At 37.0% G+C, this 23290-nt stretch overlaps 1 long non-coding RNA gene across 2 annotated transcripts; it reads left to right on the top strand.

Moving 5' to 3' along the window:
- The first annotated feature begins 9959 nt into the window (after positions 1 to 9959).
- LOC144450300 (uncharacterized) lies at positions 9960 to 22192 on the top strand. 2 transcript variants are annotated; one of them, XR_013482220.1, is made up of 3 exons: positions 9960 to 10208; positions 17724 to 17920; positions 22176 to 22192. It is a non-coding gene; the product is annotated as an uncharacterized LOC144450300 (long non-coding RNA). The 2 variants fall into 2 exon arrangements; XR_013482219.1 differs by lacking the exon at positions 22176 to 22192 and adding an exon at positions 21586 to 21649.
- Positions 22193 to 23290: the final 1098 nt, after the last annotated feature.

Genomic DNA, 23290 nt, shown 5'->3' with positions numbered 1-23290 from the left:
CAAATAATTTTCAAACAGACAATTTTTTTTCTAAAGTCAACAAAAATTATACTCTCTAATGTACAAGTGACTGGTGAATTTTTTTTCCAAGAATGATGTGTGTGATTTGTTTACTTTTATTATTTTGTGTGTTTGTACTGAGCTCATTTATTCAAACTGCTTTTTACATTTTGATGTCAAATGAGTTTAACTATTTGCTGTGTCCTAACATTTTTGTTTGTTTGTCACTTATTCTTAATAACCGAATTTCTAATTAGATATAGCAATGTACTCTAGGCAGTTGTGACAACCAGTGTGACGTCATGACAAGTGTTAGTAGATGACGTCATATGACTAACCCTGTACTGATTTTTTTAGATTGATAATATGTAAATAAATCTGTACTTGTTAAGTTGCACTGGTTGGAGTTTTTTGATTTCATAAAAGATCTGCTAGAGTAATGGTTTACCTTAATGTGATATTGATGTCATACTAGTATCATATGTCATTCTGAAAATCATGCTTGATGTCAATTATGATACGAAATGATTCCCCTAAATAAATTTGCATCACTCCCACCCCTCTTTTTTCACCTTTTGTCTACATTTCTCACCCAAAAAGAATCAAAACGTGTTTTTTTTTTAATATTGTATTATCCAGTTAAACGATAACTGAGTTGAATTACACGTAACTCGGTGTTGTGGTTATCCTATCGATTCATGTAATTCTGTGATTAACATTAAGTTGGCATTGGAAGAGTATAATGTATTCAGTTACAACGTATCTTGACTAGATGTTATATTTGATAATTGAAATAAAATGTACATAAAATGTATAAATATGAGTCTTGTTGTTAGACGGACGGACGGACGGACGGACGGACGGACTGACTGACTGACAGATAGACAGACAGACATACAGACTGACTGACTGACTGACTGACTGACTGACTGACTGACTGATTGACTGACTGACTGGCTGGCTGACTGACTGACTGACTGACTGATTGGCTGGCTGACTGACTGACTGACGGACTGACTGACTGACTGACTGACTGACTAACTGATTGACTGACTGACTGACTGGCTGACTGACTGACTGACTGACTGACTGACTGACTGACTGACTGACTGACTGACTGACTGACTGACTGACTAACTGATTGACTGACTGACTGACTGACTGACTGACTGGCTGGCTGGCTGGCTAACTGACTGACTGACTGACTGACTGGCTGGCAGGCTGGCTTACTGACTAGCTGGCTGACTGACTGACTGACTGACTGACTGACTGACTGGCTGGCTGACTGACTGACTGACTGGCTGGCAGGCTGGCTTACTGACTAGCTGGCTGACTGACTGACTGACTGACTGACTGACTGACTGACTAACTGACTAACTGACTGACTGACTAGTTGACTGACTGACTGACTGACTGACTGACTGGCTGGCTGGCTGGCTGGCTGGCTGGCTGGCTGGCTGACTGACTGACTGACTGACTGACTGACTGGCTGGCTGGCTGGCTGGCTGGCTGGCTGACTGACTGACTGACTGACTGACTGGCTGGCAGGCTGGCTTACTGACTAGCTGGCTGACTGACTGACTGACTGACTGACTGACTAACTGACTAACTGACTGACTGACTGACTAGTTGACTGACTGACTGACTGACTGACTGACTGGCTGGCTGGCTGGCTGGCTGGCAGGCTGGCTTACTGACTAGCTGACTGACTGACTGACTGACTGGCTGGCTGGCTAACTGACTGACTGACTGACTGACTGACTGACTGACTGACTGATACAGAACAGTGCTTTCAGTGGTTAAGATAATAACTCCATACTGAGTGATATGTTGTGACGGGGATGATGTCAATACATCATTCTCTCATCAGAATAACAGAAATGTATATTCATCATGTCTAAATTTGACACTTCATTTTACGGATCGTCATATCATCTCCCAGGGTGTGGTCAAGTGAGGGTATCCCACCATATGTCCATATGAAAACGTATACACCACAGGATTTACTAGAATATTAGTTTATTGTACTAAATATATTATTCCATTATATTGTCGGTGCAAATCACGAGTCTGATCGGTCTAAGCATCAAACTAAATGTTACATAGTGATATATACGCAATAAGCATATAAGTATACCCAATAGGCATTAGTAACCCCCACCCCCAGGGGGTCCTGTGTTGTCCTCTTCAAATGCAGACACATCGAAGCAGTTCATATGTATGTAAATGCGTCACAAATTGAACTTGCCACTTTACAAATTAAACCAAACTACAGATGTACGCTGAAAAATATTGTTTGATTCATCATCAAATTGTGAATTAAGTAATGCAGTTGTTGACTTCATATCGCGAGATTATGTCTGTAATTCAGAATTCAAATTCAACAGAACAGTGGTGTTATAGTCTGTTCAATTTGAAAGGTGTTCAATAACTGCAACGGCTTCCTGCTTCATGGTGATCAGCACATATAATTTCCGTGAAAGTAAATCCTGGTATTACATTTTCTGCAGAACACAAATCAAGAATCCCTGTGGGAGCACATGGTTTGAGGACAGCAGGTTTCAAATAAACAAATTCTGAATTTCTCTTCAGTGGGGGACTTTATTCGGTAACTTGAATGTTTGGAAAGTTCGTTAGACGAATTTAAACGCCCATTTTAAATTCAGGACAGACATGTACTATTGCACAGAATCGAGGTCCTAATTTCAGACAATACAGCACACTAACCCAAAATGCAAATGTACAAGCTTCATACCTTCATTTCAAGGACTTTGTTTCAAACGTTAGTGGTTCGGATGCACAGTATATGGTACAGATGCATATGATGTACCTTGCAAACTTGGACTGAAAAATCATATTGTCACCTAAGAATCACCTGTTTTGTGACAAAGGTAGCACAATGCCAATAAAATTCACATATTTGCATTTTCTAAAAATATAGAGATTTAGATAATATCCGTCATTATTTATTGAGAATTTTTCATTTTGGATATAAAGGCCATTGTAAATCATCTACATTCCTGCATCTCACTGTTAATCAGTGCAAAAATAACAACGTTACAAAAAGAAGAATGAAAATTGTTGTACTTATCGGAAGGTGGTTAGGACGTGTTCATTCTATCTAATCTATGACATAACATGTTTTCTTAGCTTGAAAATACAGCAATCGATACGAACACAGTTAGCACTAGTAGAAAAAATAGTACAGTTTACGACATTTTCCGTACTATAGTTCAGATTGAGTTCAATTCTGTACTTTTATGCTGATGAGGTGGACGTTTCTGTACTTTCCCATTAGCGCCTGTCTAATCGGATTATACTCGATCTGAAAAATAGTTCAGATTGCGAGTCGGAAGTGATTTGAATACATTTGCATTTAGTTCAGAATATATTCATGAGTTCACCCCCATAACCGGGCAGTAAACAAATGAATATTCAAATCTACCGTGCTTGCAATCAATACGTACATAAACGCTATACGTGTAGCTAGTGTATTCGATACATATGTATGTATATAAGCAGGCTTATGATATGAACTACATGGTTAGGACGTACGTAGATTGTAATATCACAGGGCTCATTTTGAAATAAATGTTCGTAGTACGCCTTTTCATTATGCACTACATACCGCCACCACTAAACGTGTTTCACATTTCTACGCGTTTGATGCATAGTAATACAGATTTAGATGACATGACAATCGTTTCCAATAATAGTTTAAAATTGGGCCACAAATATTGCTAGTGTATGGAGCTTCTTAACAAACCTGACCGGCCAATAGCGTCAACAAACTCACAGTAGAGACGTGCTGACAGATTTGAGTCTGTGGACATTATTTCTAGCTAAGTAAAATTGAGTGACTATTGGGAATATTATATGGCATCCATGTCGTCCATGTAGTCTATAGTTTCTGACTGACCGTGTTATGTACAACGTAACGCTGAACGAAATACGGTCCATCAGGAATTAACTAGACTAACCTCTATGGGAATAGTATTCTTGTCCATGTGTCGTTTATAGAACAATTAAGTGTTAGGGTGTGATCTTCACAGTAATAAACAAGCCTTTAGAAGAACAACAGGTATTCACGCCTCAAATATCTTGGGCATCATCCAAATTACGATCATGAGCACCAAAGTAAAGGAAATACTTAATGACGTTCGGCATGCAGAACCCCCCCCCCCCCCGGGCCCGTACCTATGGGTACATGCCCGGCATCCATGTAACTGTTATATCACTCTACGTGACGATTCTGAGGGCCCTCATCTCTTATTCTCTTGTTTTATTTCAATGTGGTATACTCATAACTCCTGTTTTTATAGTATAACTGTACAATTGGCTTCGATCAGTGCATTCCAGATTTTCATGAGTCATGAGTGCACATTGCACAGATATCTGCAGAATACTTAAAAGGATTATGGGTAATGTATGCATATGCGGGAAAAACAAACTGCTGTAAGGAGCATAGTCTCGCTGCCAGACTCGAGACTATCGTCCCTAATCTGTTTACCGAGCGGCGCAGCCGCGAGAATAGAGGGGGACTGGTCCCGCTCTTCTCGCGGCTGCGCCGCTCGGTAAACAGATTAGGGACGATAGTCTCGAGTCTGGCAGCGAGACTATAAGGAGCACTGACTTTGCCCTCATATCTTCATCCCATTTTGCACTGAAGAAGTTTCACATGGCTCTCATATTTCATATATACTCTTTCTAAATATATGGTGATGCAACATGAGTAAAAATAACTGGGGTTAACTAAGTTTGGTAGTCAATATAGCAGGTTTACCATCAAACTGACGCAAAATTTGTTTCAAATTTGTCTAGTAAAAACCGTTGGCCCAGTTGTCGATTAGGCTTACAAGTTACACAAAGCATGATAAGACACTGTGAATGGTGCAAATAAACAACGTGCGAAATGCCAAATACCAAATGCAAACAATACAAGCGAACAAAAGGGCCTAATAGCCCGATATTTTGCCTAAAATCAGGCTCACATGTGCGAACGGTGTGTTTTTGACGTACCTAGTAGGCAGTGATGTAGATAATAGCCGGTTACCGGTCACAACGCCCAGCTATAACTTATAAGTATAACAGTTGTGGGACCGGCTTAGGAAAGTACTCAAACCTGACGATCATTGAACAAATTCTAAGGTTGGAAAATTAAATATGAGTTGCCCGGGAGTTCTAAAGCAAGTAAAATACCCAAAGTGTAAACAAAAAGATAAATTAATTCATAATTATTTGGAAAACATTAGACGATTACGCAGTAAAACAAGACTGGCCACGCTATCGCTAGCGAAAGCCTTCGAACTAGTTTCATAACGACCGGACGTTGAAGGAAGCGCGAAGCGAAGTGTGAGGTCAATGTGACGTCTCATGATGATGTATGATGCATCAACATGACGTTTACGTAGAGTTGCACTAAATGTTTTCTAAACTTCAGTGGAAAGAATTTTTGTCGATCAGACACTGACTATGTTTAAATTCTTAAAACATCTGAGAAAACTGAAGAGGGGAAGCAAAATGTGACACTGACAGACAAGCCAGACGTACGGCACATGTACAGAAGGCGAGGCACACCCTCTGATGCAAACTGGACAATTATCGTGCGTGTCACGTATAAGGCATCAGATGTAATACATGTAGCTAACCAAATATTCTTGTACTGCAGTCTTTCTTGTAACAGGTATTGGAAATTGTCAGAAACCTGATGATTTTATGACTGAATAAGTTTCGATACGGAGACGAGAGAGAGAGAGAGAGAGAGAGAGAGAGAGAGAGAGAGAGAGAGAGAGAGAGAGAGAGAGAGAGAGAGAGAGAGAGAGAGAGAGAGAGAGAGAGAGAGAGGAGACCAAACTAGAGTCGGTACTCACCCCACCACGACATATGCATTTTTGTGATTTTGAAACGATAAAGAATGTTAATATGGATATTGGGACGATTGGAAATCGGACGATGTGAATCGTAATCGAATATCTCAGACCATCCACAATATATGTCGTGTTGACTTAGGCGATCCCAGAAACCATTCTTAGTTTACCCCTTTCACATATATTATCAACCATGCTAATGTTTTGAAACAAATCTCGATTAACAGGTAATTTAGCGCTTGAAAGATGGCGACGTCCATACCCCCCCCCCCCGGCTGCACATATTTTAATATGCAATTATACATTACCCCCTCCCCATACACGTCAGAGAAGTACAGTATGGTACACTATATGACACACTGTAAGCTAACAGTGGAAATCAACTTCAGTGTCCATACATATCAGACATAGAGATTTCTTTACAAATGGATGTGGGCTCATTGGGCTGTAACCTGTACTTGGAAAAACTTAACCAGCAGAGTTTTCTTTTTGAATCCTATGTCTTGACAGAAACGGCACCCCCCTTCGATAACTAGTGGGGAGGGTGTGTCCCCCTCCCACAGTAGGCAATTGTTTGAAAAATAAGGACATGTAGGAGGCCATTTAGCGGCATAATATTTCAAACCATACACATTATTGGAAGCCATAAAGTACTTGAAAATTGTCTTCAATACCCAAATTGTACTCTCATTAAATTATTTTAGAACTGTATTACCTACGCTTTAACTAATACATAGATATTTTGGCAGACACACACATTCGTTTGGCCATTGGCTGCCTAATAATTAAATGTGTGGTAGGTAAATGAAGTGAACAATTTTGCAAAGTACAAGGTAAACGATTGCTCCTGTGGTTTGAATGTTCAACAAAGTCTCCACACAGAGAGATAGAGCAAGAGAGAAGGAGACATACGGCGACGAGAGAGAGAGAGAGAGAGAGAGAGAGAGAGAGAGAGAGAGAGAGAGAGAGAGAGAGAGAGAGAGAGAGAGAGAGAGAGAGAGAGAGAGAGAGAGAGGCATACACTTATACAAATGTAAATTTACTTGGTAAACAACTGCTCCTGAGGTTTAATTTTGGTTCAAATCATGAGCAGAATATTCGGGGGCCCTTTCAGACCATCACAATTGTCATGCCCCCCTCCCTTTGAACCTCAATTTTGTTCATGCCCCCCCCCCCCCGTAAATTCTGACTCCAGCATAATTTCAAGTTTATTCCGAGCTCGGTATTACAGGCATTCGACTAGAGTCTTTATACCTCAAAGATATACAACAGTCCATTTCTGTACAAGGCATATCAGAAACCAAACATTTGCAGTGTGGAGTGTCACAAAACCCTGTGCTTGGTCCACTCTTACACGCGTATGCTGTCTATACACATCACCACTTGGAAAGCTAATCCGACATCAAAATCTCAATATGCAACAACATGCAGACGACAACCAGATTTACCAATATATTTCCCCAATCACATACGTCAACTACAGTAACTAAGATGGAAACTGTTGCACATGATATTAAACGACCCAAAATAAGCTAGTTTAATGGTGGCAAAACCGAGGTCCTCCTTATCACGTCTCAGTTCAACAGGCTTCCTCGTCTCATGAACCACATCAACATGGGATCGTCTTCTGTGCAGTTAGTGGATTCAACATGTACCATTTGTGTAACAATTGATGACCGTTATAACCTCAAGAAGCACATCTCGTTGACATGTAGATCAGTTCTTTTTCACCCCCGAACAATAGGTCGCATCATTGACAGTGGAGGGGGCCTCTCCACTGTCTATGGTCGCATACGCCAGTATCTTACAAACGGAGTTTGTCAGAACCTTGGTCATGCACTTATATCATCGATACCTGACTACTGAATGGCCCTTCTGTATGGGCTGTCAGCTAAAAACATGTCCCTCTTGAACATGCCCAAAATACAGCAGCTAGGATTGTGTCAGGTACAACGAAAACAGATGACGTCATATCGGTTCTTTCAATAACACAGTTTAGTTAGAAATCACACTGGCGTCAAGTGCAGTTACATAATATACCAGTAGGTAGGGCCTACATGTACATGTAGTCTCAGGTCACTACATTGTGGTCTGAGATGTAGTTTACACCACTATGACCTAAGAACTTGAACCAGGGCTGAGGAGAAGTGGTCTGAGGTTAAAGTTTTGCAGCTCTCGTTCAGCTATCTCAAAACATTTCAGCCTACTTCCCGTAATGGCGTAATGAACACTTGTCAAGCATTTTTGTAGCTCCCATACTCAAAGACTACATATATGTTTATATACGACTCAAAATATAACACTGAAATTTACTTTGAACACGTTCAGTTTCAGTAGACCTATTAAAACCCAAAATCTCCACTGTATAATTTAATATCGGTAATAGTTTACAGTCAAAAACTTTTAAATTTAGTTTTGACTAGGTCGGAGGTCCCAAGTTTTGCAAGTTGACTCATGACCGCAATCATTGCTTTACTCGCTTGAGCTGCAAGCGCTAAATACCATAGACCACTGCTTGACATAATCACGCCTAGATATTCATAAAAAGCGAACAACGTCGAGTTTATGACCACCAATAACCACTTTTCAAGTTTCTTAAGAATTTCATCTCTTAGTAAATACAATAATTTTAGTTTTGACATACATGTAATTTACTTTCAAAAGACAATGTTAGAAACCCCTACCCCATTGATTCCTGTGGGAACATGCCTTTCGTGAAGAAAAATGGTTACATAACATGTCTACAAGAATTGTTGGAGAATGTCTATGTAGAATGCCACACTGATCCCATATCCACACCTTGAGTTTTATTTTTATTGTTCTTCAATGATCTCCTTCAAAGTAAGTCTGGATGCCAATATGGTTTCTAACTAAACCACGTCTAGCCAAAAGCCCCTCAAATAGCACAAAAAGTTGTTCACCCAATCAGTGAAACCTAAATGTTTTGGTGATGTAAACAGTATATAAGTAGCATCATGAGCTGACAAATATACCACATTTGAACATTACTGTCCCAATAAACACTAACTTTATGAGGGACTGTGTTATTGGTTAGAGTTTTGTGATTTATTAACAAAGACATGATGTTAATGACTGTGTGGGTGGCTTTAAATGAATTTTAAATTGCATCTCATGCATTTCAAGACTTCTAGAGTAACGACTCTGACTATACTGTGAGTGGAGGTATAAATGGTAATGATACAGTATAGGAACTAGACTATCAAAGTAATTACCTTGTCCAAAAGACTACAGTCGGATATTAATCTCACCATTAATGCCTGAATTTATGTCTATCAAGGTGGATCTGATAAGATCATGGAAATCGAGAAACTTTCATCACTTTGGACTTGAGCATTGAATACATTTGTGAAGTACTCAGACCATGATTCATGGTTTTTTTTTAGAGATTAATTCCACTAGATCGTCCACTAAATCGTCCACGAAAACAAATACATTCTATCATTCCACCATGTCACTCAACAACGCGCATCACATCCGGGTACCAGTTCTTCTGTGAGTTCGAATTCTATCACTTGAATTTCCGTTATTTAGTCGTCTGAAGATCGTAACGGCCTCCGTACCATAACTTGTGTACTTTGTGTAAATACAGCTCTACTTCTCAGTATTGAGCACTTTTCCTTCAGTTTATGACTTACCTCTTATATATATATATATATATATATATATATATATATATATATATATATATATATATATATATATATATATATATGTACCTATCTGAGGATTAGGGGGAATATACATGCGGAAAAAATCTACCATAGGGGGAAATCATCTTTAGGGAGAAAATTTTGTTTCCCCTTAACGTTTTGAGATTATGATTCAATACTTTCCGATGTGCCTCTTGAAGTGTTAAAGATTGACACAACAGGGAATGATAATACAATCTCATATATCAGGTTTCAACCACAGGAACTGATTTAAATTGGTGATATCAGGGACTCCAAAATCGACAGTTTATATGTTCGATGCATAAAAAGTCAACCATGGGGGGAAGTGAGGGTTTTTTAAATTTAAATCTTAATTTTCATATAATATCTGTATTATCTCTCCACATACATGTTACCGAGACTCAAACGGACATATTCGCCAAGTCTCGAGGATTATTGTTAATTTTTACGCCCAAAAACCAAAATATATAGTGATTGGGCCCTTCTAAAATTGCTCCTCAGAAGTTATATATTTGACAATGCGCTGAAAACTTCTGTTTGCTACATCGAACGTAAATTGTCACGTGACTTACAGTTGTCGCGTCAGATTCAGTCCGTGGTGGAGTGCAGAGCTCGGCTGACCACAGTGATTGAGTGAAGAACTTTTTCAGTAAGTATCATTCCAAAATTGTAAGTATAATTCCCCTTTTTTGGAGAAATTTGATAGTTTATTATGATAGTTCTAAGCTAAAAAGATTATTCAGTCAGAAGTCAAATCATGTCTGCAGTCGGTCGGACATTGTTGAACACCACTGCCTCATTCTTCGTAATGTAGTATTTTACTGTTTCAAAGCCAATATTTCGTAACCTCTTTTTGAAATACAAACCCCAATACTATCAAAACAAAAGTATATGGTTTGGCTGTGTGACGAAAATATTCTGGCAGAAATGAAGTTATTTAATTCTAGATCGATTGAGAAAATGTCCGTCGCTTCAAAATGAAACTTGTAAACTGGATGCCCCCTTGTACTAGTAGTTGTACAGTATAAAGCATATCTTTGTTTTGAAGCCTTGCATCTTGGACATTTTTTCCTTCAAAGCCCAATGAATATAATTTAATCTTGATTAAAACAATTTAACTTTTATTTCGGTCACATATATTTATGATGCGTCTAAAACCTGAGTTTCGTATCGTATCCAACATGGCGGGCACAGTGCAAGGGGGCAGGTGGGCCGGGTGTCCGAAGTTTTAAAATTAAGTTGCGCGGTATACTTACAAAATTGTTGAAAGTATAAAGTTTTTTACATTTTTTCACTGGATTTGTTTATGAGCTGTAAGTCGAAAATACTTGTCACTCAGAAATAAAGTCTTGTTCGATTTGAGAACGATTGAAAAAAGAAATCCCGATCGTCTGGACCCCGGGGCCTGAACAACATTATAATATGTTGTACATTGGCCGCCATCGTATCGTCCGTAAATAAATTTTGGTGTTGAATTTTGCATTTGTTCGAAAATCAATAGCATTCCCTCAAAATTCTAGTTTAATTTTTGAATCAAATGATGTTTATAGCTATTTCGGTTGAATACTAGGTATGATCAATGTCAGCGCAATAGGTAATCGTCAAATTGTTATCAGCTGTTATCGTTCAGTACAACGTCAAACTGTACGCCGGCGTACACCGTACAATTCATTGATTGAGTATCAGTTTTCTCCAAAATGTGGGGGGGGGGGGAATCTTTGTACTTTTTAAGGTCTAAAGACATCGTTAGAAGAAAGTGATACGGTAATATCGAAATCGTTAAATCTGGTAATCGGTAGTTGTCCCGTTTCTAGACGGTTTTCTTACTACTACTGCTAGTACTGTACTTACGATATGCGTAAGTTCGTTCACCGCTAAATGGTTTTATTCTTGTCTATGACGGTCCTAATACAGAACAATGATGTTATTATAGGGATTGGCGATATTCTTATAAAATCGGTAGCGATGTCATTTCCACAGTCACACACTGTGTTGTGTGTGTGACTGTGGAAATGACATCGCTACCGATTTTATAAGAATATCGCTCGCAGAGTGACCTTTGTTGTTGACTCTGTTAGTTTGTTGGTGATTTGTTTGTGCCATACTGGAGTTCAGAGTCGAGTGACGCTTGAACTTTTGAAGCTTTTCGTCCCTCCTGCTATCAGACATGGTGTCGCGACATGTCGAACGTCGAATGCACAATTTAGATAAAGTTATGGATGTCCCGATATATCTTGGTTATGACAAAGTTGATAGTATCTGTGAGACAATAGACTCGAAGGAAGAGTTGGACAGAATTCTTCGTGAACAGCATAAGTTTGCCAGGTCACAGGGCTCGCCATCAGAAGAACACGTGTTAATATTAAATAACAACAACAACAAAGGTATAACTGGATTGCCAACTCCATGGAGGTAAAAGGAATAGTATGCACAGAGCGTTAAGCCAATATTAACAAGGTACCTCCATGCCAACTCCAACACAAACATCAACTTCTAATGAGTGCCAGCAAAAGAAGTATTGAGACGTACCATATACTGATGTAGATGCTGATGGTGGTGGTGGTGGTGGTGGTGGTGGTGGTGGTGGTGATTTAGTTTTGAATGTAATAGAGAACACGGACAGTGAGACTTGTACTGACTTAATTAAGTAGTACCAGTGAGTCAGATGAGTGACACTGATAATGGCAATACTGAAGGTGAAGGTGATGACGATGATGATGATGATGACAATGATATCAGGAACTTTTACAAGTGACCAGATCAGGCAGAGTATGCACAACATGGAAAGCATGTTTTAGATACTAACTAGATTGTGTGTGGTTATAAGAGAAAGGTAACTAGCTAGTCTTTCACTGTTTGTCACTTTACATGTACAAATATTGCTTTCTAATACAGAGTCATAATCCTTTAATTTGTATGAATGAATAAATGTTTTATTCGTATAATATTAGGCCACCGGCCTTTATGTACAAAACTTTATAAACCAAAAGTTGTACAGTTGTTTACCGTCATCCAGATTTTTCAATCATTTCAGCTCTTTTCTGAAAAGCAAAGTGAACATAACATGAGAGTTGTCTAATTAAATGTTCATGTTTTGTTGATAATAGTATTAAGAACTTAAATACATTTTGTAGAGCAGGTGGGTCGAAGAAATAATCTGGAATGTACTTCCTTTGTATGTCATCATATGTAGGACAGACCAGACAAAAATGATATTCATCTTCAATTGTTCCATTTTGACAGAAAGGACACACTCGATCACTTCTAGGGGGTTTTGTTCTTTCCCATCTACAGTTTTCAATTTGTAGCTGATGAGATGACGTACGAAGGCGACAGAGTGCATAGCGGAACACTTTTTTGTCCACTACGTCTAGGTAAATCTCATATGATAGGTCAATAAAGATTTGAAATTACAATACATGTCTAGTTTAGAGGTTTCTAACATTTCACTGTGTATTAGTTGACTATTGATATCCTTGCACCTGTCCTTGAATATATTGATAAAACTATTTTCATTTCCAACACCCTGTGTCTGTCATACTTCACTAAAACCAAAACAACATAACAAGTGTTTGACGTCAAGGGCCCAACAATTTACATCATTTTCAGCCGTTCCGTACTGATACTTATAGCATAGAGACAGGATGCAGTCTGGTTTCAAATTTAACAACTTAAACCAATACTTGATTATTTTGATTTGTCTGGTAACAATTAATTGTAAACGACCGGTTTCAGGAAGGGAAGCACAGTTTGGCGTATGTCGATTTAAACCCAATATGTAACGTAGAAATTTACTATGGACACGTTCAATGTCAGTTTCTTTATGAAAACCCCAAATCTCTGCTGCTTAGTTGAGTATCTGTGATATTTTTCCATCAAAAACTTTAAGCGCGGCATTGACTGGTATGTCTCCAAGTTTAGCCAGTTGGTTTTGAACAGTAAACATAGCTTTGCTGGCTTGAAGTGCAAGGGTTTTCTGAGCTAAATACCATTTGCCGCTACTCGACATAATGATTCCGAGGTATTTATAAAAAGGGACAACGTCAAGTTTGTGCCCATCTAAGAACCATTTCTCAGTTTTCTTAATTATCCCACCTTGTTAAATACAATAATTTTAGTTTTGGCATGATTTACATTTAGGAGCCAACGTTTACAATACATGGACAATTTATTTAATAATCTTTGCAGCCCAACGACGGTATCACTCATTAAGACCAGATCGTCTACAAATAGTAATAGCCACAAATTTAGGCCAGCAATATAGACTCCGGCAGATTTTTCGGTTTGTAGTTCTCTTTCGATGTCATTTACAAAAAAGCAAAATAAAAGTGGGGATATAACAGACCCCTGTTTAAGCCACAATTACAATGAAAGAAGTTAGTCAAACCATGAGGTGTTCGAACACAAGCTTGAACATTGCTATACATTGACATTAAAGTACGAAAGTAATTTCCCTTCATACCAGATTTGAATAACTTATAGAAGAGTAGATAGTGTTGTACCCTATCAAAGGCTTTTTCAAAATCGACTTACGCACAAAACATTCGTCCTTTGGGTTTAGCTAAATAATCTGTAATAATAGTATTAAGAATAAATATATTATCTATTGCACTTCGCTATTTCTTAAAGGCTGATTGTAGTTCGATGATAGGACCGTTTTCATTTAACCATAAATCCTGTCTCTTATATAAAATGGAACAAAATATCTTGCCAATAACGGGAGGTAAATTTACATGTACAAATATTGCTTTCTAATACAGAGTCAAAATCTTTTAATTTGTATGTATACATATAATGGGAAGATTGGTTAACCTTCAGTATATGCAATTGTCATGTTTTACAAAATAGGACAAAGAGGAGGGTTACTTTTTACAAATGGAGAATGGGGGAAGGGTCATGTTAAAATAATTTTTGGTACACAGCAAAGTATTAAGAAAACAAAAATCATGGTGTGCTGACATCAGATAGATCCAGTCAGCAGATAGTCTTGCATTTTCAGCTGGCAGGCTGCAATACTCTTTTGTGAATAATTCCTATGGTTTGTCAGAAGAATTTCTCCCTATGGTCACTTTTGCTATAAGGGGAAATATACATATATCTAGTGACAATATACACATTAAAATTTCTCCCTATGGTCACTTTCACTGTAAGGGGAAATATACATATTATACCTAGTGACAATATACATGTACACATTAAAATTTCTCCCTATGGTCACTTGTACTATAAGGAGAAATATACTCTGGAAATAACAGCGTTGAGGTTGCTTGCTTGTGGCAATGAAGAATGAGACAAGTTTCAAGCAAAGACAAACAATATAATCAGTGTCGGTAACTTTTCAAAGTATAAACACCATGGGATCCAACATCCAACGACTCTGTTTACTGATTAGGACACTGCATGTGATAATGATCAACTGGGGCAGTGTGGCTCATACCAGAGGCTCATACCATTATGAAGTATAATATTAGATACAATTTCGTAAACAACAACAACAACAACAACAACTTCATCTTATTATAATTCAAGCTACATACAACATGTTATTTGTTGATCACTGAAATCAGTATTGAAATGGTTTTATTATTGTATCTATTCATGTACTTCGAATGATTTATTTTGTTATCCAACAGGCGCACAAGTAGCACTACTTTTACAAAATGAAGTCATCCCTCGAAAAATAGTTCATGTAAATTTACGCTCAAAAGTTGGGAGAGTTGAAAAAAAATACTCGACATGTGATCGATTTATCATTATTTAAAACTCAACTGTTTGTCTGACATGTAAATAATTGACTTTGGCTTTCCCATCGACTTGCAAGGGTAGACGATGCCTCCTGTAAACATGCTATACCAAATCAAGTACTGTTGTCTTCGCTTGGTACATGTAATTCTGACATCTTTGCTATGATCATACATCCTCTGATTAGCAAGAAGATGACTTCAATTCTGGTCGAAACATTGTGTGACTGTACAAACGTGTGTGGTCAATCTGATTAAAATCCGATGTGGTGAAAGCGGCTAGATGTCCTTATTTACCTCTATTCATCGTGTTGTGACGTTTGTTTTGTTCAATCACTGCGAACAAAACAAAGTCACAACACGATGAATAGAGGTAAATAAGGACATCTAGCCACTTTCACCACATCGGATTTTAATCAGATTGGTCTTTACCTAAATTGTCCTTGCTTGAAGCTCACTTCATGCAAGCAACCGCAACTCTCTACATTCCATAGTTGTACATATACCTAGTGAAAATATATACATATGAATTTCCCCCATGGTCACATTTCCTGACTTGAGTTTGTGCTCATTGATTGCCAAAAATGGATAAAATGTTAGCCTGCTAAAGGAAAAAGAAAGGAAAGATGAAAGAAGTTTCTATAATGCTGCATCAACTAGTAACCACTATGAATTCTAACACAATTTATCTCTGCTACATTAACACAATAAACATATTTATCTTTATTGGTAATACTGCATTCACAAACACCATCTTTTGGGAGGCTACATGGAAAAAAATACAGCTTTCAAAAAAGGTATATAGAAAATTAAAGAAACTGATTTTCTTTACATAATACTTCATTAAATTACCTCTGAAACCTCAGGGAAAATACCCCTGGAGCTTCTACTGACATCCTCTCAGGTCGATACTGAAGAGAAGGGGGCACTCCCTCTCTTGCTATCAAAGATGTCTTATTTTTGTAGTCTTTCTTGTGTTTTGTTGTGGTGGATTGGAGATGGTGGTTATTGAACAAATATGGGACATTGCAAATGTTTGGAAATGTAGCTTATTAAGAGTATATGTGTAATGAATAAAAAAAATGCGTAGTCTGATTGCTTTCAATTTGATGCATATGATAATGTATGTCCTGTCATGTTGTAATCAACGTATAAACTTAGAAATGTCACATTTTTGTTGCCATTGTTGTGTCTGGAAAAGTACTGCATCATGCCAAACACGGGTACATAGTGGATGACACATTATTGATTACAGTACAGTTACCATATCACGCTCCCACGTCAAAAAAAACCGCACTGTAAGACATGTTTAGCCATAGTTCTCTTCATCATGAATGAATATATCATGCTATATTAACGTAGTGACGTTGCACCACCTCATTAACATGACAGGTCAACCTGATTCCGCGGTATTTTTCAACTATGAGGGTATTGTTTCGGAAACGCGATCGTAAACGTATTTTAGATCGATGTTGTTGCACATTAGTGATCAGGTTGGTCCAGTGATATGCAAGTGTGGCATGGGTGGTTATGTTTTGGTTACATTTGGTGTTTTGGCAATACTTTTGGATCGATGAAAATCGGATGTCACCGTTTTGGTAATGGCTTGGCCAAGCTTGGTTTCCCAACTTGTGTTGTATTTATGACATCGCTACCAATTTTATAAGAATATCGCCAATCCCTATAATAATGTCATTGTTCTGTATTAGGACCGTCATAGACAAGAATAACACCATTTAGGAAAGGAATAACAGTTTACAAGCGACTGTGCTTCTGACAAGTTCATAGTGATGAGTAGGGAACATTTTAGATTAACTAATAACTTCTTTTATAAACTATCTATGAAGATTATCGGTCATTACGAAACCTTCAAGTTCAATTTGACATGTTCTGTAACTAGTGTGGTAGCTAGGTAATACATGTATATGTATATTTATAGTTATGCTTGAACTAATAATTAATATTAAAGAATTTATGTAAGAAACAGGGAGAAGAACAAATATTTACATGTACCACATTTCAGACAAAGCTATACATGGTACGCCATTGTATAAAAAGTCAAAAACAGGGTGACCGACCCCCCTCCCAATCCACCCCCTCCCCCCCCCCAGGCTGAAGAAACTGACCAGTCCCTTATGACTGCTTTCCATGCTGATGAAGTTCCATTTATGACAACTCGCTGACGATCAGTTAGCCATGCCTTGACCCACTGAAGGACAGGACCAGTTATACCATGGTTTTCCATTTTGTTAATTAATCTGACATGGGATACTTTGTTGAAAGCCTTTGCAAAGTCTAAGTATATAACATCTACATATTGTGTCGTTTCATCCAGAAATTTGAGTAAGTTAGTAAGACATGACTTCCCTTGACAAAAACCATGTTGCAAGATGAGAATCTGATATATGTGTTCTTTTTTACAGTATCGATGCTACAGCTAGAAGAACCAAACTCATGTATGGGGCGTTTGGTAAATCATGGGGTACCAAATTCCAAAATGAAATTACTTAAATTGGATGGATCACCAGTGCTTTGCCTCTTCACAATTAAAGATATTGAAGAAGGAGAAGAAATTCTCTGTGATTATGGTGTGAAGAATTTGCCATGGGAGCAAAAACAGGTTGGTGCAATCTCCTGTATCCTAAATAGCAAAATTAATGGTAGCCGAAAATATCTCACTATCGAGTAATATACTACCTCTGATAGCAGAAAAAGGTTTAAGTTGCCATAAACATATAATTTCTATTCCCAATATAGTGACGAGTGAAAACTTTTGGCAATCAATGAGCACAAACTCAAGTCAGGAAATGTGACCATAGGAGGAAATTTATATGTATTTGTTGTCGCTAGGTATATGTATATTTCTCCTTATAGTAAAAGTGACCTTAGGGAGAAATTTTAATGTGTATATTGTCACTAGGTATACATGTATGTATCATTTCCCCTTATGGTGAAAGTGACCATAGAGGGAAATATTAATGTGGATATTGTCACTAGGTATATGTATATTGAACACATATTGCCTGGCCATGAGGGCTATAGCACCTGTTTATTACACCCGGGGGACTGTGAGTTACCAGAATCACATGCTATTTCCTGAGGCCGAAGGCCTCAGGAAATAGCATGTAATTCTGGTAACTCACAGTCACGAGGGGGTAATAAACGGGTGCTATAGGCCAAATATAGGCCAGGCAATATGTGTTTTATAATATACCTCATGAAAATCTTGCTCTCTTCTCTTGAGGTTGGCAGACGACATCGTTCGAAGCTGCCATTTTGACCTTGCTGTGAACTTTTAATGTGTATATTTTCACTAGGTACATGTATATGTATATTTCCCCTTATAGTGAAAGTGACCATAGGGAGAAATATTAATGTGTATATTTTCACTAGGTACATGTATATGTATATTTCCCCTTATGGTTTAAATGACCATAGGGAGAAATATTAATGTGTATATTTTCACTAGGTACATGTATATGTATATTTCCCCTTATGGTTTAAATGACCATAGGGAGAAATATTAATGTGTATATTTTCACTAGGTACATGTATATGTATATTTCCCCTTATAGTGAAAGTGACCATAGGGAGAAATTTTAATGTGTATATTGTCACTAGGTACATGTATATGTATATTTCCCCTTATGGTTTAAATGACCATAGGGAGAAATATTAATGTGTATATTTTCACTAGGTACATGTATATGTATATTTCCCCTTTTGGTTAAAATGACCATAGGGAGAAATATTAAAATGTGTATATTGTCACTGGGTACATGTATATGTATATTTCCCCTTATAGTGAAAGTGACCATAGGGAGAAATATTAAAATGTGTATATTGTCACTAGGTACATGTATATGTATATTTCCCCTTATAGTACAAGTGACCATAGGGAGAAATTTTAATGTGTATATTGTCACTAGGTACATGTATATGTATATTTCCCCTTATAGTGAAAGTGACCATAGGGAGATATTTTAATGTGTATATTCTCACTAGGTACATGTATATGTATATTTCCCCTTATGGTTTAAATGACCATAGGGAGAAATATTAATGTGTATATTGTCACTAGGTACATGTACATGTATATTTCCCCTTATAGTACATGTGCCCATAGGGAGAAATATTAATGTGTATATTTTCACTAGGTACATGTATATGTATATTTCCCCTTTTGGTTAAAATGACCATAGGGAGAAATATTAATGTGTATATTTTCACTAGGTATATGTATATTTCCCCTTATAGTGAAAGTGACCATAGGGAGAAATTTTAATGTGTATATTGTCGCTAGGTACATGTATATGTATATTTCCCCTTATGGTTTAAATGACCATAGGGAGAAATATTAATATGTATATTTTCACTAGGTACATGTGTATGTATATTTCCCCTTATGGTGAGAGTTACCATAGGGAGAAATATTAATGTGTATATTTTCACTAGGTACATGTGTATGTATATTTCCCCTTATGGTGAAAGTGACCATAGAGGGAAATATTAATGTGGATATTGTCACTAGGTATATGTATATTGAACACATATTGCCTGGCCATGAGGGCTATAGCACCTGTTTATTACACCCGGGGGACTGTGAGTTACCAGAATCACATGCTATTTCCTGAGGCCGAAGGCCTCAGGAAATAGCATGTAATTCTGGTAACTCACAGTCACGAGGGGGTAATAAACGGGTGCTATAGGCCAAATATAGGCCAGGCAATATGTGTTTTATAATATACCTCATGAAAATCTTGCTCTCTTCTCTTGAGGTTGGCAGACGACATCGTTCGAAGCTGCCATTTTGACCTTGCTGTGAACTTTTAATGTGTATATTTTCACTAGGTACATGTATATGTATATTTCCCCTTATAGTGAAAGTGACCATAGGGAGAAATATTAATGTGTATATTTTCACTAGGTACATGTATATGTATATTTCCCCTTATGGTTTAAATGACCATAGGGAGAAATATTAATGTGTATATTTTCACTAGGTACATGTATATGTATATTTCCCCTTATGGTTTAAATGACCATAGGGAGAACTATTAATGTGTATATTTTCACTAGGTACATGTATATGTATATTTCCCCTTATGGTTTAGATGACCATAGGGAGAAATATTAATGTGTATATTTTCACTAGGTACATGTATATGTATATTTCCCCTTATAGTGAAAGTGACCATAGGGAGAAATTTTAATGTGTATATTGTCACTAGGTACATGTATATGTATATTTCCCCTTATGGTTTAAATGACCATAGGGAGAAATATTAATGTGTATATTTTCACTAGGTACATGTATATGTATATTTCCCCTTTTGGTTAAAATGACCATAGGGAGAAATATTAAAATGTGTATATTGTCACTAGGTACATGTATATTTCCCCTTATAGTACAAGTGACCATAGGGAGAAATTTTAATGTGTATATTGTCACTAGGTACATGTATATGTATATTTCCCCTTATAGTGAAAGTGACCATAGGGAGATATTTTAATGTGTATATTCTCACTAGGTACATGTATATGTATATTTCCCCTTATGGTTTAAATGACCATAGGGAGAAATATTAATGTGTATATTGTCACTAGGTACATGTACATGTATATTTCCCCTTATAGTACATGTGCCCATAGGGAGAAATATTAATGTGTATATTTTCACTAGGTACATGTATATGTATATTTCCCCTTTTGGTTAAAATGACCATAGGGAGAAATATTAATGTGTATATTTTCACTAGGTATATGTATATTTCCCCTTATAGTGAAAGTGACCATAGGGAGAAATTTTAATGTGTATATTGTCGCTAGGTACATGTATATGTATATTTCCCCTTATGGTTTAAATGACCATAGGGAGAAATATTAATGTGTATATTTTCACTAGGTACATGTGTATGTATATTTCCCCTTATGGTGAAAGTGACCATAGGGAGAAATATTAATGTGTATATTTTCACTAGGTACATGTGTATGTATATTTCCCCTTATGGTGAAAGTGACCATAGGGAGAAATATTAATGTGTATATTTTCACTAGGTACATGTGTATGTATATTTCCCCTTATGGTGAAAGTGACCATAGGGAGAAATTTTAATGTGTATATTGTCACTAGGTACATGTATATGTATATTTCCCCTTATGGTTAAAATGACCATAGGGAGAAATTTTAATGTGTATATTGTCACTAGGTACATGTATATGTATATTTCCCCTTTTGGTTAAAATGACCATAGGGAGAAATTTTAATGTGTATATTGTCACTAGGTACACAAGGGAAGGATATTTTACCTCTTTTGATTGTGCCATGTGTGTAACCTGTTGATCTGTGCCATGAGTATAACATTTCATTACATTCTGAATAAATATGATGAACTTCAGTTCAGTGTTATACCGGTATGTATCATAGAAACATCTGTGTGTGTGTGTGTGTGTGTGTGTGTGTGTGTGTGTGTGTGTGTGTGTGTGTGTGTGTGTGTGTGTGTGTGTGTGTGTGTGTGTGTGTGTGAACAATTTCAATTGAGAAATGCCAATGATATTGGGTGAGGACAATTTTCCTTTTTTTGACAGGTTCAATGTGTTTTACAGTATCATGGAAACATGTGTGTGTGTGTGTGTGTGTGTGTGTGTGTGTGTGTGTGTGTGTGTGTGAGAACAACTTACACAGATTGCTTTAATATTTGGTAGAGATGTTACTTATGATGTCTCGTGAGAATGTTGCTCAAATAAACATTACACCACAGGTTTGAAATTTGGGTCATAAAATGTGAAAAGTGCACACTTTATGAATAAACAACCATGAATGACATCTCAAAACATTCTAAACCAAACCTTTTCTATGTATCATTTCATTTCAGGAGGGAGCTCCTTCCAAAGTGATCTAGACCACAATTCCTCAGCAGTACCAGGTAGGAACATATATACATGACTCTGGATTTCTGTTATTTTACTTTGCATATATAATCATCACATATCTTACTGTATGTAAGATTTGACCGTTATTCTTGTATATACAAGACTAATATATTCTTGATTCATGGAATCACACAATAACACAGATGTGAACACTAAGGAATAACTTACCTGTAACTTAGTTTAACTTGATCATGAAAGCCAGGCTCTATACTATCCATATTGATGCATTGCTTGGTTGTAACAATTCTGTTGTTTGTATATATATGTTGAATGTTGCACATATGTACTGGAGTGTATGTATATGATGTACATTTGTTTGTGTTATTATGACCAATAGAATAATTTACATTGAATTTCGTTTCAGCCACCAGAGTCTCAGCTCAAACTATGTGTGATTCAATAGGCAAAGTTGATGGTAAGTACAGGTACTTCAGCTTTGATAACATCACCACTACATACTTAAGTCCAGTTTACCTGCATCCTTCTCACACACAGATGACACTTATTGTCTACATAGATTTATCAATAACCGCCTATCTTATTTTACCAAATGACTTCAGCATGTGAAATCTAGTGCTAACCACCATCTTATCCATTGTATAACTCCATATATTTGTATTGCATACTCAGTGTTTGGGTTATAGTTTATACACAATATGACAAATTACCTCAATGCACAATTGAATTTACTGATATGTTGCAATATTTCTGAAAATTTAAAGCTTATCCTTAAATTCACAATTTTACAATAATTTCCACATTTAAGGGAACATGGAAAAATTCTGCTCATACATGTCTGTATTATCCATTCTATACTACTACAGCAGTTCTGGAACATATCTTATTTTTTGCAATAATTTATAGTGACATCAATTGTGCACATTGATCCCCATTTTGTTTCTTTACATTTGGTAGCGCCATATCTTATTCACTAAGGAGACACTTCCCGGTGACATATAATGTGAATGTAATGACTTTTAATTTCCCATATCATGTAATGGGGAGATATTGACATAGACATATGATAAGTCTTCATATCCACACCCAAGAGAACAAA

The sequence above is a fragment of the Glandiceps talaboti genome, chromosome 19, assembly GCF_964340395.1.
Source record: "Glandiceps talaboti chromosome 19, keGlaTala1.1, whole genome shotgun sequence".
NCBI lineage: Eukaryota > Metazoa > Hemichordata > Enteropneusta > Spengelidae > Glandiceps > Glandiceps talaboti.
Note: the sequence above shows the minus strand (reverse complement) of the source record. Positions and strands in the feature narration are given on the sequence as shown.